We start from the raw sequence: 14,179 nt of genomic DNA on the forward strand, positions 1-14,179 counted from the left end.
TGCATAAGGCATGATTCCTACTATATGACATTCTGGAACAGGCAAAACTGTGGTGACAGAAAGAGGATCAGCGCCTGGAAACATAGGGCAGATTTGTTTGACCAAGTTCTCAAAATAGGTGTCAGAATTATTTGGGAAGTTTTACAGTTTTTAATTTAAACCATATTTCTTCCTTAAAACCAGCAGCCTTAAAAATTATACCAAGCAGATGTGTATTTTGATTCCAAATTGTGGAACTAACATTCTCATTTATAACTGTTTGCTCTTTCCATTTTCCCCAGAGAGAGGATCAGAGTATATTTAGTCAGTGAACCTTCCCTTTTTTTAAAATACAATGTTTTATCAGAGAAATCTGAAACTCGCATGAAGCCTTGCCCAGTTGCTGGCTTTCAAATAGGGGCCTGGTTCACCTGCAGGCAGTAACGAGTTGGTGGATAATCATTTTCAAAGGATCATCGGTGTTATTCCTCAAATCCGGATTTGGTCTAAGCCATCCTTCATATGTCCTTGACCCTTCATTGAATCCGTTGCAAATTGAAATGCTGTATAAATCCACCGAGTGTTCTGATACTGAACATTTATGGCAGTAATATGGAAATCTCAGAAACACACAAATGTATTTTTAGTGCCCGTTACTGTAGAATAAAAAAAGTTGTAAGCAACACTAATTACCTTTGTGATCAAGAGGAAAACAAAAATCCATATCAATTTAGATTACTGTGGTCTGCATGGTATCTGCTCCTGAATAATCTGTTTTAACCATTTATTAAATTATAAATACATTTTTATAAATCTGGTTGGCATTTAGATATTTTATAAAACACAATAAATGCCAGAGAAAATTGAATTAAGAAAGCTTGTAATATGCTTTACTACTAGTTTTTTTTAAAAACAAGTGCCTGTAAATGGTTCTGCTCTATATCAAGACTGAGTCTGATCGCAGACCAGAGAATAATTCTTTTCCATGCCAGAGGCCTTGACCTTTTTGTTGATAGCTGTTTTTTAACAGCTTCACCTTGTGTTTTATTCCTTTGGATTTGAAAGAAATTTGATTATCAGCCTTGAGCAGAAATCGTAATCACAGCAGCGGAGACAAGTCATTTAGGGGATAATAGAGTCCTCAGAGCAGCCGCGTGCTGTCTGTGTGCCTGACGCAGGGACGCTGTCCCAGCACATCAGACTTCACACTGGCACCCACTTGGGGCTTCTAAAGCACATCTATCGTGTTCCCCTGAAAATAAGACCTAGCTGGACCATCGGCTCGAATGCATCTTTTGGAGCAAAAATTAATATAAGACCCAGTCTTATTTTACTATGATATAAGACCGGGTCTTATATAACGTACTATTAATTTTTGCTCCAAAAGACTCATTTGAGCTGATGGTCTGGCTAGGTCTTATTTTCGGGGAAATGGTACTGGTTGTATACCTTAGGCCACCAAATGTGTGATTTCAGGCTGGCTTTGCGTAAAAAAGGAAAAAAATCTCTATGGTGTTTGATGATCTCTAAATTTTCAAATTCACTTCTAGTTTACACAGATTGGCAATCTACTTGACAGAAATCATCAATATCATCAAACTGTAGCCTGAAAATGATATAGGTGGGGCCACTAGTTATTAATCACACCAGCGTGTGTATATTTTATTGGCACAATTGGAATTGAACTCACTCCTATTAATAATGTCCTTTGTGAAAGTAATGTTAGGGGGTACGCAAGGTGAAGGAAGGGACTATTAACGTTTACTTTGTAAAACATCGAGTAGTTTGGTTACGTAACTTAAAAATAACAACAAAATTAGGTTATGGGGAAGTCTTGGTTTGAATTAATTGGTGTACCTTAAGTAAAGTCATCGCAGCACTTATTTTTGAAATGCAGTCCTGTTTTCTCAGATTACTTCTCCTGCCTGGAAATATGAGAGCCAGGTTATTATAAGTAGCTTCTGCTTCCATGTAGGGTTCCTTCATCTCCATCCATTTTCTCGTTGGAAGAATACAAAAGGCAAAGATCCTACCGCTTGTGCCCACTGTAGATGCTGGGGACATATTAGTCACTTTGTCCCATGAAGGGGAGCGTCTGGTGAAGTGCTGGGATGTCTCATTCCTAAGCTTCCATCTAGGGTTCTATTTGTACGTAGCAATCTCAATATGTACTGGATTGAGAAAGCAGAAAGTATGTGCTCCATTGATACTTAAGAATAAAAATGTGAATGGGATTTTGAACGACGACGTGCCCTTTTGCTATATCATATGTTACATCCAGTGACAGCCATCAGCTTTCAGGAGCCAACCTGGAAGCAGATGTTTTGGTCAGCTGGGACATTGGCTCAGAGCTGTTGTGTGAGACATTTTCCTAAATGCCTTACATATATAAAAACTACTCTTCAATACTATGACGTTTAGATACTGTGAATTTATGTAACTTTCCCATTATTCCCGAGCTCTCAAGTGGAAGAATCATGCCATAAATCCATGGTCTTATTTAAAAAAATAACAGATTTATTAAAATATAATTCATCTGTTTAAAGTGCGCAAATTAATGCTTTTTAGTATATTCACCAAGTGAATAATTATATTCCTCACCACAATCAATTTTAGAATATTTTTGCACCCCCACCCCCTCAAAAAAATACCTTGCTCTCATAAGGAACCACTGCTTTTACCCATTCACTATCCCCTCCCCCCAGTCCTAGGCAACCACTAATCTATTTCCAGTCTCTATAGATTTACTGATTCTACACATTTCATGTAAATGGAATTGGCAATGTGTTGCCTTTTGTGACCAACTTCTTTCAGTTAACATAGTATTTTCAAGGTTCACCCATGTTGTAGCATCTATCAACATTTTTAATTGCAAAACGCTTTCCTTGCGTGGATATGCACCTTATCTAGTCCTTTGTTAGTGGGAACACACTGACCCTGGCTGTTTTCCCTACCACTCGACTTCCTGTCTCCCATTGCTAAGGTTGACTCATGCACAGGTCTTTGGCACCAGGGCATTTGGACAGCTCCGCCAATTCTTTCAGCACTGGTGCAAAGGACGGCTCCAAGCTGAAGGTTTCTGAGTCCTAGTGGCACCTCAACTCAGCCTAGCAGGGACCCTCTGGGAAGTGTCCCAAGACAAGCAAGCCTGAGTAGGACTCCCCTCTATCTGCCCTCAGCTCCCTTCAGCTGAATCCATAGCTCAAGTGTCACACTACCCGACTTGCAATACAGGAAGGAAAGAATTCCAGCTAGTTTTCAGAGTACAGTGGATCCTTGGAATATTGTGTGAAAAGTGTATTTTATATAACAATAAAGTATCACCTTTGGACTTTTCCTTTGTAAAATAGATTATGGCACCTTTAGTTGGGTATTATTTAGATTTCCTATTAATCGAGTACATACTGAGATGCACACAATGTATTTAGTCCATGTATCTTTTGATGGGCTATTCAAGATAACATCATCTGGTGACATGAGTGCTTGTCACAGTGTAATGGGGAGTTGGGAGCCACTGTGTACAGTGGAAAATTTCTTGTACAAAATATTTTCTTCAAGAGTTTGGATTTATGCACTTATTAATTTCATCATTCACATCAAATTAAATGTTTTATGGCTTATGCAAGAATTGTGTCGCTTACTCATGTCCAATTTTCCCTGTTACTGAAGTGTGTTAGTATATTTAAAAAAAGAAATTAATTGCACATTATAAATATCTCATTGGAAAATAGTAGTTGGATTATTAATCTGCACCATTTACATCCAGTGAAACATGTTTAGAGCCAGATTCTATTAGTACTTTTTTGAATTTTACATGATCCTTGACAGCGATTATGATGAAAGACGGACCGAAGGGAGAGAGGGGTGTCACATCATTTATGAGCAAGACACTTAACATCTTCTCGCTTGAATTCACAGCATAATTCAGAGGAAACACTATTGGCCTTAGTAATTAGGAAAGTAATGGAGGCAAAGAGTCAGCTTGTTCATATCCTGTGATCTGACCCCACAGATAATGTGTCACATCACACTTCACATTCCCGGAATATTCATTTAACTGAAGTGAGTAAACAGCAGGGCATTCTTGGTTGTAATCTGTGGTATGTGGCTTCAGACCATTGCATTGGTGTGTGATAATCTGTTGAGATTGTATGATTCAGAAACATCAAAATTCTATTAAAAAAAAAAACAACAAAAAATGATTGGCCAATGGGGAAATATATGCAGTTATTTATTTATTCATTAGCAGCATCTAGAGGCATAACTGGTATTCTGAAAAGTTCGGGAGACTCATAAGGAGGGTGTGAGAAACTTCCTTTAGCTCCTGGTGTGCGAGTAGAAGGCCTTTATAGCACCATTTCCCCAGTGCTGCGATGGCCTTTACATTCATTCCACGCTCAGAGCTATCAGCTGTTTTCAGATTTTGACACTTGAGATGTAGCTGTATGAACAGGACACAATGGTCATGGATGGCCCACACTTCTCAGTGCTGGAAGCATCTGGTTCTCATCTGGCCTGGGCAGTTAACAGCCAGCGTGGAGCACATGTGAGGGATTGCACTCTGTTCAAAGAGAGGAGACATGTATTTGACAGCTGAGATTAATTGCTCCTACCTGGGAATTAACTGAAAGTTATTCCACAATATATTTGCTTCAGGGCAGTCTTTAGGAATTATTTTGCTTTTCTCTTCTTCTTTTTTCTTTTTTTTTTTTTTTATCATTGTGATGTTTTCCTGTATTTATTTGCCTTCTATTTTGCATCAACTTACTGATGAATTTCTAAGCAGTGCACTTTACCAGTTGCCAGATTCAGCTCCTGTGTTCTCCCACCAGTGCCTTGGTTCCAAATCTTGTATTCCTCTCACACAGCCCTTCTTCTTTCTGCAGGCCAACCCACACGTCACTCTGATATCTTCATAAAATATGTTCGTGAATCTTTTTTTCAATTTAGATATTATTCATAAACCATAAACTTGACCTTTTTACAGTTTACAATTCAGTGGTTTTTAGAATAGTCACAAGCTTGTACAACCATCACCACTATTCAGTTCTAGAATATTTTCAAAACCAAAGAGAAACCCTGGGTCCATTACTAACCATGGCACATTTTGTTCTCCCTCAGCCCCTGAAAACCACAAATCTATACTCTGCCTCTACGGGTTTGGGCATTTTACATAAATAGAATAATGTAATATGTAGAGTTTCACGGCTGGTTTTCACATACCATGGCGCTTCAAGCCCATCTATGTTGTAGGAAGTACCAGTAATCCATTCCTGTTTACGGATAAATAATACCTCATTACACGGATATACAACAGATTGTTTATTCATTCATCATCTGATGGACATTGGCATTTCAGTTTTTTTACTCGTATGAATAACGCTGTTATGAACATTTGTGTACATGTTTTTGTGTCAGCATGTTTTATTTCTCCTGGGTATATAGCCGGGATTGGAATTACTGGGTAATAAGGAAGCTTTATGATGAAGTTTTTGGGGAATGACCAATAAACTGCTTTTCAAAGTGGCTGCACCATTTTGCATTCCCATCAGCAATGTATGAGGGTTCTTACCTCTTCATATTCTTGCCAACGCTTGTAATTGCATGTCTTTTCATAGTCACGTCACTGGATATGAAGTAGTATCTCATGATGGTTTTGATTTGCATTTCCCTAATCACTGTTTATTTGAGCATCTTCTCAAGCTCTCGTTGTCCACTTGTACAAGTTCTTTGGAGAAATGTCTGTTCAGATCCTTTGCCCATTTTTTTAAACTGCTTTTTATTGAGTAAGAGTTCTTGATATATTCTGGGTATTTTATGTGAATACTCTGACATTGTTCTTTTTCTTCAAGATTGTTTTAGCTATTTGGAGTCCCTTGCATGATATGAATTTTAGCACCAACATATTAATTTCTGCAATAAAATTAGATAGATTTTTAATAGGGAATTGTGTAGAATCTGTAGATAAATTTGGACTATTTCTGTCTTAATATTGTCTTCTAATCCATGAACATGGGATGTTCCTTTTATGTATGTCTTCTTTAATTGTTTCAATAGTGTTTTGAAATTTTCTGTATAGAAATTGAATACTTCTTTTAGTAAGATTATTCCTAAATATTTTATTTTTGATGTGATTTTATGTTTAATGGACTCGTTTATTTCATTTTCACATTGTTCATTACTGGTGTATAAAATATAAATTATTTTTTATATATTGATCTTATATCCTATAATTTTGCTGAATTTATTAATTAGATCCCATAGTTCATTTAATGGATTCCATAGGATTTTCTGTATAGGATATCATGTCATCTGCAAATTGAGATAGGTTTACTTCTTCGTTCAATTTGGATGCATTTTATTTTGTTTCCTTGCCTATTTGCCCTTTCTGGAAGTGCAGCTGCAGTGTTTAATAGAAGTAGCAAGAGCAATGGCATCTTTGTCTTGTTTCTGACCTTACAAGGAAGGCTTTTTTTTTTTTTTTGAATGAACCTAGTTAGGTTGAGGAAATGCATTTCTATTCCTTGTTACTTGAGTGTTTTTATCATGGAAGGGTGTTGCATTTTGTCAATTTCTTTTGTGCATCTATAAAATAATCATTTTTTTCCTTTATTATATTAGTATGTCATATTACATTGTTTGATTTTCATATGTTGAACCAAGCTTGTGCTTGGATAAACCATTTAGGTCATAGGTTCTTTTTACATCTTGCTGGACTTAGTTTGTTAGTGTTTTGTTGAAGGCTTTTGTGTATACCTTCATAATGGGTTTTAATCTGTAATTTTCTTTTCTTGGGATGTTCTTGACTGTTTTGGTAACACTGAGTATTGGGTATCATTACTTTGGTATTACTGGTATATTACAGTCCTACTGGCCTCATAGACAGAGTTGGGAATGCTCTCTTGTCTTGTATTTTCTTAGACAATTTAATTAAACATTTTGTAGAATTCACCAGTGTAGGAAGTTTCTTTATTACTAATTCAAACATTTTATTTATTATAGACCTATTTGGATTTTCTATTTATTTTGTTTTCATTGAATTACTGAATATTTATGGAATACTTGCCATGTACTTGGCAAAAGGAACAGAAACAAATTGTCTAAAGTTAGTTTTAACACTTTCAGCAATGCCTGAGTCCTCATCATAAAAGAAATAAAATAAAATAATCTATTATGCTGATTTTGTATCCATTCATTCTTTGGTTAATTTTCATGTATGGTTTTCTCAAGTGTATGTATTTTCAAATATTACATTATGTTGTAGACCATTAAATATTCCAAAGATGATCTGAAAGGCTAGAGGAATCACCATTGCTTTTATTTCTATTTGACAAAGCATCAGCCAGTAAAGTGAAACCCATCTTTTTGGTGGCAGTGGAATAGTATGATACTTGACTCCCAGACATCCACTTTTAGAAAAAGCCCAAGCACTGGGATATAGAACACCACATACTATGCCAATCAGTGAACTTCTCAGAACACAGTTTTCCTGACTTATATTACCTGAATACAAAGCATCCATTACAAAGAGCTTATAAGCAACTACAGTCGACAAAAAGAGAAGTGTAGTCAATGATGCATTTGTCTTCAAAGCATCATGTTCAACCTTCATGCAGTGTCTGAAAATGAAGTTGGTCAACATTCTAGAGAAACCAGCAGTTGTTCCAAAGACCACTGTCCATATATATTTAAATATATTTTCTTTTCTAAGATGTTCAATTATTTTTCTATGATTTTGATGACTATTGGTCTTCTGAGTTTTGGATCTCCCAGAGAAGGAATGGGCTAACCACGTGTGTTTGTTGCCATTTTGATGTCCTTGGGCACTTCCCCAGCTCCCACCGGTAATGCACCTCCATTGCTCAGGTCAGCCCTCTATTTACTCTTGAAGCAGTTTTGTGGTTTAAGTCTTTTTAGGAGTTTATCCATTTCGTTTAGATTATCTAATTTGTTGGCATAAACTTACTCATCATATTACCTTATAATTATTTTTTAATTGCAAATTTGATTGTAATCTCCCCGTTTATTCTTAATTATAGTATTTTGAGACTTTTCCATTTTTTTCGTGTTCAGTCTAGCTAAATTGTTCTCAATTTTCCTATCAAAGAACCAACTTTTGGTTTCATTGATTTTCTCTATTTTTTTCTTTTATTTATTTTCTCTCTAATCTTTATTATTTCTTCTCTTCTGCTAGCTTCAGGTTGTTTGTTCTTTTTATAGTATCTTAAAGTGGAAGGTTAGGTTATTGATTTGAAACATTTCTTTTTTAATATAGGCATTTACAGTAATAAATTTCCCTCTAAGCACTACTTTAGCTGCATCCTATAAGTTTTAGCATATTGTGTCATGATTTTCATTCATCTCAAAGTAACTTTCATTTTGCTTTCTTCTTTGGCTCCTTGCTTATATAAGATGAATATTTACTTTCTAAATATTTAGAAATTTCTCAAATTTGCTTTTGATCTTGATTTCTAATTTCATTTCATTGTGGTCAGAAAATATTTTATATGATTCCAGGCCTTTTAAATTTTTGCAACGTGTTTTATGATCTTTTGTAGTCTACATATAGTCCATAGTCTATAATCTTTAGCTAGCCTATAGACTTTTATAGTCTAACTTAGAAAATGGTTCCATTTGCACTTGAGAACAATATGTATTCTGTAATTTTATAGTTGAATGTTTAATAGATGTTTGCTGATACAGTTTGTTTATAGTGTAGTTAAAATCTTCTCTTTCATTGTTGATTTTCTGTCTAATTTTCTTTCCACTCTTGAAAAATGGGAATTGAAGTCTCGAATTGTTTTTGTTGAATTGTCTATTTCTCCTTTTAATTCTGCCAGTGTTCCCTCATTTATTTTGTGTTTCTACTGTTAAGTGCATGTATGTTTACAATTACTATATTTTCCTTGTGAATTGGCTATGTTTTTTTTTTTTCATTGTAAAATGTCCTTCTCTATTTCTAGTAGCATTTTTGGCTTAAAATATTAAAGTCTGATATTAGTAATATAAGTCCAGCTCTCTTTGGTTATTTTTCCATTCTTTTCCTTTCAGCCTATTGTGCCTTTGAATCTAAAACATTTCCTTAGACAGCATAGAATTGGATCATGTACTTTTTAATCTATTCTACAAGTCTCTACCTTTAAATTGAAGTGTTCAATCTATTTACATTTAATGTTATTATTGACAATGTACGGTTTATATCTGGCTTTTTAAAATTTGTTTTCTATGTGTATTATGTCTTTTTTGTTTGTGAGTCTTTATTTATCCATTTCCACTGACATCCTGCAGTCTAGGCCTTCACCTGGCAGGGATTCAACAGAATACCCTACCGGATTTACGTTAATGTTGCCAATACAGAATGGAATCCTGGTGAGGCCAGGTCTGCCAATGTATCAAAAGAAATTGAAATTTCTTTTTTTTTTTCTCTGTATTTTCTCAATTTTTTGTTTTAATTTTTGAAACTAAGTTAAATTTTTAAAAACATTGTGGACCAAACAAGCTATATCTATTGGGCAAATAGAGTCAAAGAGAAACCATTCGACACCTGTGTTTTCCATATTTGGAAGATCTCAGGATCAACTCAAGTCTGGCAAGCTTGCTTTTATATGCTGTCTTCCCACACTGATACAAATCCCATCTCCCTGTACAATAGTGTGAAATAACAATAATAAAAGCTTTCTTGTGTTAAACACCTTATAATATAGCGAGTACATTCATATCACTAACTCTTTACCCTTATTTCTGTTGTCAGGTGGAATATGTGAAAATTTTTTCAGACAACAATTAAATACTCCAAGAGCTTCTAAACATTAGAGCTCTTGGTACCAAATGTATGGATGGGAAAATATATATTCTGATTGAGACTTTGTGAGAAAAGGGAAGAGTGTCGGAGCAACCGTCAAATGACTTGGCTTTTGCCTGTCTTCAACGAATTGAGCGGGTACTTTTCAAGTTTCCCGCTCGCAGAGACTTCAGTTTTCTCTTTCGCAAAGTAAAAAGTTTACCCTTGTCGATTGTAAAAGTCCCATTTTACAGGTCAATGTGATTTGGCTTTGACTGACACTGGGGAACTATGGGAAGCATATAAGAGGTATTTCACAGTCATTCCAGAACGTGTAATGATGAACAATGCAGGGTGTCTGTCATTCACTCTTCCTAAAAGTAATACCCTCTGAGATGTACAAAGCTTGCGCAGAAACATTTATAGCATAAGGATCGCATTCCCCCTTTTTCACCCCAGCACATTCCGCTTCATCAGAGAGTGTCCTTATTTGTAGCTTATGCCGTCAGCTGTAGCTAATGGTTGACCTGATACATGCACCTCTACGTGTTCTCTTTAACAATGGCTGCCTTTGTATCCGAGTGGCATATTAAGCACCTGGGAGACTTTAGGTGTTCCTTGCTATTTTAACTCAAATTGCCGTGATGATCTGTGCATACGAAAGTCTTGTAACCCTTCACCTAAGACTTGCTCTTTCTCTGCTCCCACTTGTTTTCTATCATCCTGTAGATATAAAAGGATTGCAATTGAAATACTATAAAATGTTCTTACTGCAAGTGCTCGAGTGAGCAAATCTGGTTAGCTCTCAAATGATAGCTATCCATCCTGTCTCTCCAGTAGTAGATGTGTTTTGAAATTTTCACATTTGATTTATAAACAGAAAGTCTCCCTTGACTTTATCCTCCTGTTTTTGACACTTTTTTTTCTTCCTAAAGAATGAAAAATAACAGCTGAGAAATGTAGCCTAGAATGAAAATATCAGAGACAGAGAAGCAGACTGAATGAAAAAACGCATGTACCATTCCCCTTGAAATAACATTAATGTCTTACTGGATCTGACAAAAGTCAATGAATTGCTAATTGAGGGCTGTTTTTCCAGTCCTGATTCAAGCCGCCCTGCTTCCCAACAGCCGTGTGAGTGACTCACAGTATCCTCAGAAGGCAAGGAACCACGATTGGATCAGTGATGGATTTTTCCCTCCCTTGATTTGAAATATTCTTGCCTCTGCCTTTCTGTCAACCCTAGAATAGCATTTTGATTTGTAATTTTATACTGATTTTAATTTGCTTCATTATTTTCTTGGAACCATTGAAGAAATACATCAAACAGAGGCATATTTGACAAGAAACAGAGGCCTTTCACTGACACTAGAAATGTTGGGTTTTCTTTCTGTTGATGCTTTTAATGACACTCTGACAGTCTACTTTTTATCATCTGAGGTAAAAGGAATGCATAGTGTGACTTGAAAACATCTTGACAGGGAGTGCAGCTGTGTACCTATGAGAACAAATGACTTCTGATCTTCTGGGTCCCTCAGCAGGGATAGCATTTCAATTGGTTTTCTTCAGGGCTCTGGCATGCTAAGGGGAGTCGCTGTGTGTCTTGAATCTGCTGCCTGTACAGCAAGTTTGTTATGTCAGAGAAAGGCTTGTACACCCCATAACACTTTAGAAAATTGTATGATTAGGTAATTATTTGGAAAATTGCTTCTGTGAAAAGTAGTTGCATAGAAATATGTTTTCTCAGCAATACATTTCCTTCTTGAAAGTCCTTGCCTTTCATTTAAAGACAACAGAACATCTCAGGTAATCCTTAGATATTTTCCTGAGGTATGAAATTTGGAAGGTTCTAAATGAACGATGTATATCTGGTATAGTGTCAGCACTTAACAAGCATTTATTGAATGGATATATGAAAATTAATTTAAAAAATGGAGGGTTTTCATGACATGAGAAGACACTATTTTTTAAGCTCCAGGTAAAAGTAAAGAATGAATTTTGTACAATGTCTGGTTGTCGTCTCTTTCTGAGTACATGACAGTACTGTAGTTTCCCCCCAAAGTGAAGCCAAACGAATTGCTGTGGCCAATGGCACGTGGGCGGGGGGCGGGGCTAAATACCAGTGCCTAGTTCTTTGTTTCCCCTCCCACTGTTTTTCGGTTTTTGAAATGTTTGTTGAAACTGTCTTTCATCCACCTGAATTACTGTGTTAAGCAAACACTGCCAACCATCATTAGACATAGAGCATGAATGAAAAATAACTTGCTTTGAGGCCCTGGTTGAGGTGTTAATATTGGGCTGTAACGTAGCTTTTCTGGAAGATAACAAACCTCTTGTCATCAGCTGGTTTGTTACAAAGATCTACAGGAAATTCAGCATCCCAGGGAGCCAGGAGGAAATTCATCCTGGGCCATCCTCACATCTGAGTGATGAAGTTCTCATGGTTCTCCACGTAAGAGCTGATATGACCCAAATGCTTGAGTCCTTGCAAATAGCAAAAATGGTGCTTTCTAAAATATGTATGCCTTGTAGTACAAAACACACTGTGAGGACAAGGAACATAGCTTTTCAAAAATACACTGATTTTTGTCCCAAATATAAGCGAAACCAGTGTTTTCAGATGAGTTGACCTAAGCCAGGGATTTTAGGTTCTTCTGGATTTTTGGTTGGTTGTCTTTGCGTGATTCTGTGTGCGTGTGTGACAGGAGGATTATTTTCATGAGTGTGTTGTTCTCACTGATATAATCAGAACTAAAATTAAAAACTAGAGTCCAGTACAATTAAAAACATTACAAAAATATGAGCGGTATACGTCAAAGCCTGTGAGGTAGGACCACAATTGTACTTTCAGGCAAATACGTAGCTTTAAATAAAATTGTATCGTATAACATATTATAAATAAAGTGACCTAATGTTCAATTTGAAAAGTTAGAAAAGATAACAAATCAAAGTTGTATGAATCAGGAAAGTGATGAAAAAATCATTAAATAATACAAAACCAGGAAATAGATAAATCTAAGAGCTGTTACTTGAAAATAAGACATATGTAAACTGCTCAAAGGTCATACACAGAAAAAAATAAGGAAAGCACATAAAGTAGGTTAGTAATTTTAATTATAAGTTTATATATTATTAGTAATTATAAAGGGGTTACATCAATACAGAAGAAATTAAAAATGTTAGAGAATTGGATGGCATTTTGGCAATACAAATTACCTGAGTTAACTGAAATAAAAAAATATATAAGGAAGCAAAATAACTGCCCCCCCAAAAAAAACCCATAGAGCTTATAGCTATCCCCTTTGGGATGACATTGGGCTGCCTTCTTAATGGATAAACTTCAAATTAATAGTAAATTTGTAATTTTGTGTGACAAAATTGTATCAGAACAAGAAATAGAAGGAAAAGCTGGGAAAGGTTCTTTGCAAAGCAGCATAATGTGCAAATGGCTGGTGCAGAGTCTGACAGCCTGAAGACGACCTGCCGGAGCTGGTGGCGGTGCCAGCGGTGACGCTGAGCCACTGATGGACTCGGGGAAGGACAGTGCTGCGGCCCAAGAGTCCACGAGCGCCAGCATTGATGAGTCGAACCCTACTCCCCAAGGTGATGCATTTAGGAGGTGGGGCACTTGGGTGTTGCTTGGGCCCTGAGGGTGGAGCCCTCATGAAGGGGATCAGTGCTCGTATAAGAGACCCCACAGGGAAGTCTCACCCCTTCTCCATGTGAGGCCACAGCGAGAAGCTTCCTAAAATACAGGCTGAGAGAACACGTTTGGCCTATTTTTAGCCAATGAGGAGTTTTCTTACATAATAGTAACGTTTGTAGATCAAGACTCAGAAGGCTTGGATTCGAGTTCTGGAATTATGAGGGGTGAGCATGGGTAAGTCATTTAACTTGGGGGACTCTTGGGGGTCCCCACCCATAAACTACAGCTTATAGTAACAATTTAATTTTGAAGATGTGGATTATGTTTTTATAGTGACAGAGTGCTTCCTTTTTTATAGTAATATCTCATGATGTTAATGGTGATACCAATAAATGAATAGATGAAAATAAAACTGAACTTTTGGTGAATTTCCAGTAAGTAGATATTAAACACTCTGATGTTTCAAGTCATTCTATATGACCTCAATGTGTTAATGCATCTGTTCGACAGTAAATATTGGTTTTGAAAAGGTCATCCCTTGTCAAGGTAGTTTTTGAGGCATGGTCCCTACTTATCTATGTTACTTAAAAAATGGTAGAAACTCAAATTATGCGGAATGATTGGGGGAGAAAGTCTAAAAGTATAGGTTGCTGATAATTTAAATAGTTGTAAAAACACATTACAAGTTGGGTTTAAAATGAGTATTCTGATAGCCCTTTTCCTAAATGAATACTATAAAACCGAGGCACAAAGTATGGTCTATTGTGAGGTCA

At 36.3% G+C, this 14,179-nt stretch overlaps 1 protein-coding gene and 1 pseudogene across 6 annotated transcripts in view; one reads left to right on the forward strand and one right to left on the reverse strand.

The window, feature by feature from the left end:
• CNTN4 (contactin 4) overlaps positions 1–14,179 on the forward strand; it is a 769,881-nt gene that overhangs the window by 161,786 nt on the left and 593,916 nt on the right. The window lies entirely within an intron of this gene.
• The window catches only part of LOC141567204 (complex I assembly factor TMEM126B, mitochondrial pseudogene), a 31,714-nt pseudogene continuing 24,717 nt past the window's right edge, over positions 7,183–14,179 (reverse strand).

The sequence above is a fragment of the Rhinolophus sinicus genome, chromosome 5 (genome assembly GCF_057876585.1).
Source record: "Rhinolophus sinicus isolate RSI-liver-muscle chromosome 5, RSI-T2T, whole genome shotgun sequence".
Taxonomy (NCBI): domain Eukaryota; kingdom Metazoa; phylum Chordata; class Mammalia; order Chiroptera; family Rhinolophidae; genus Rhinolophus; species Rhinolophus sinicus.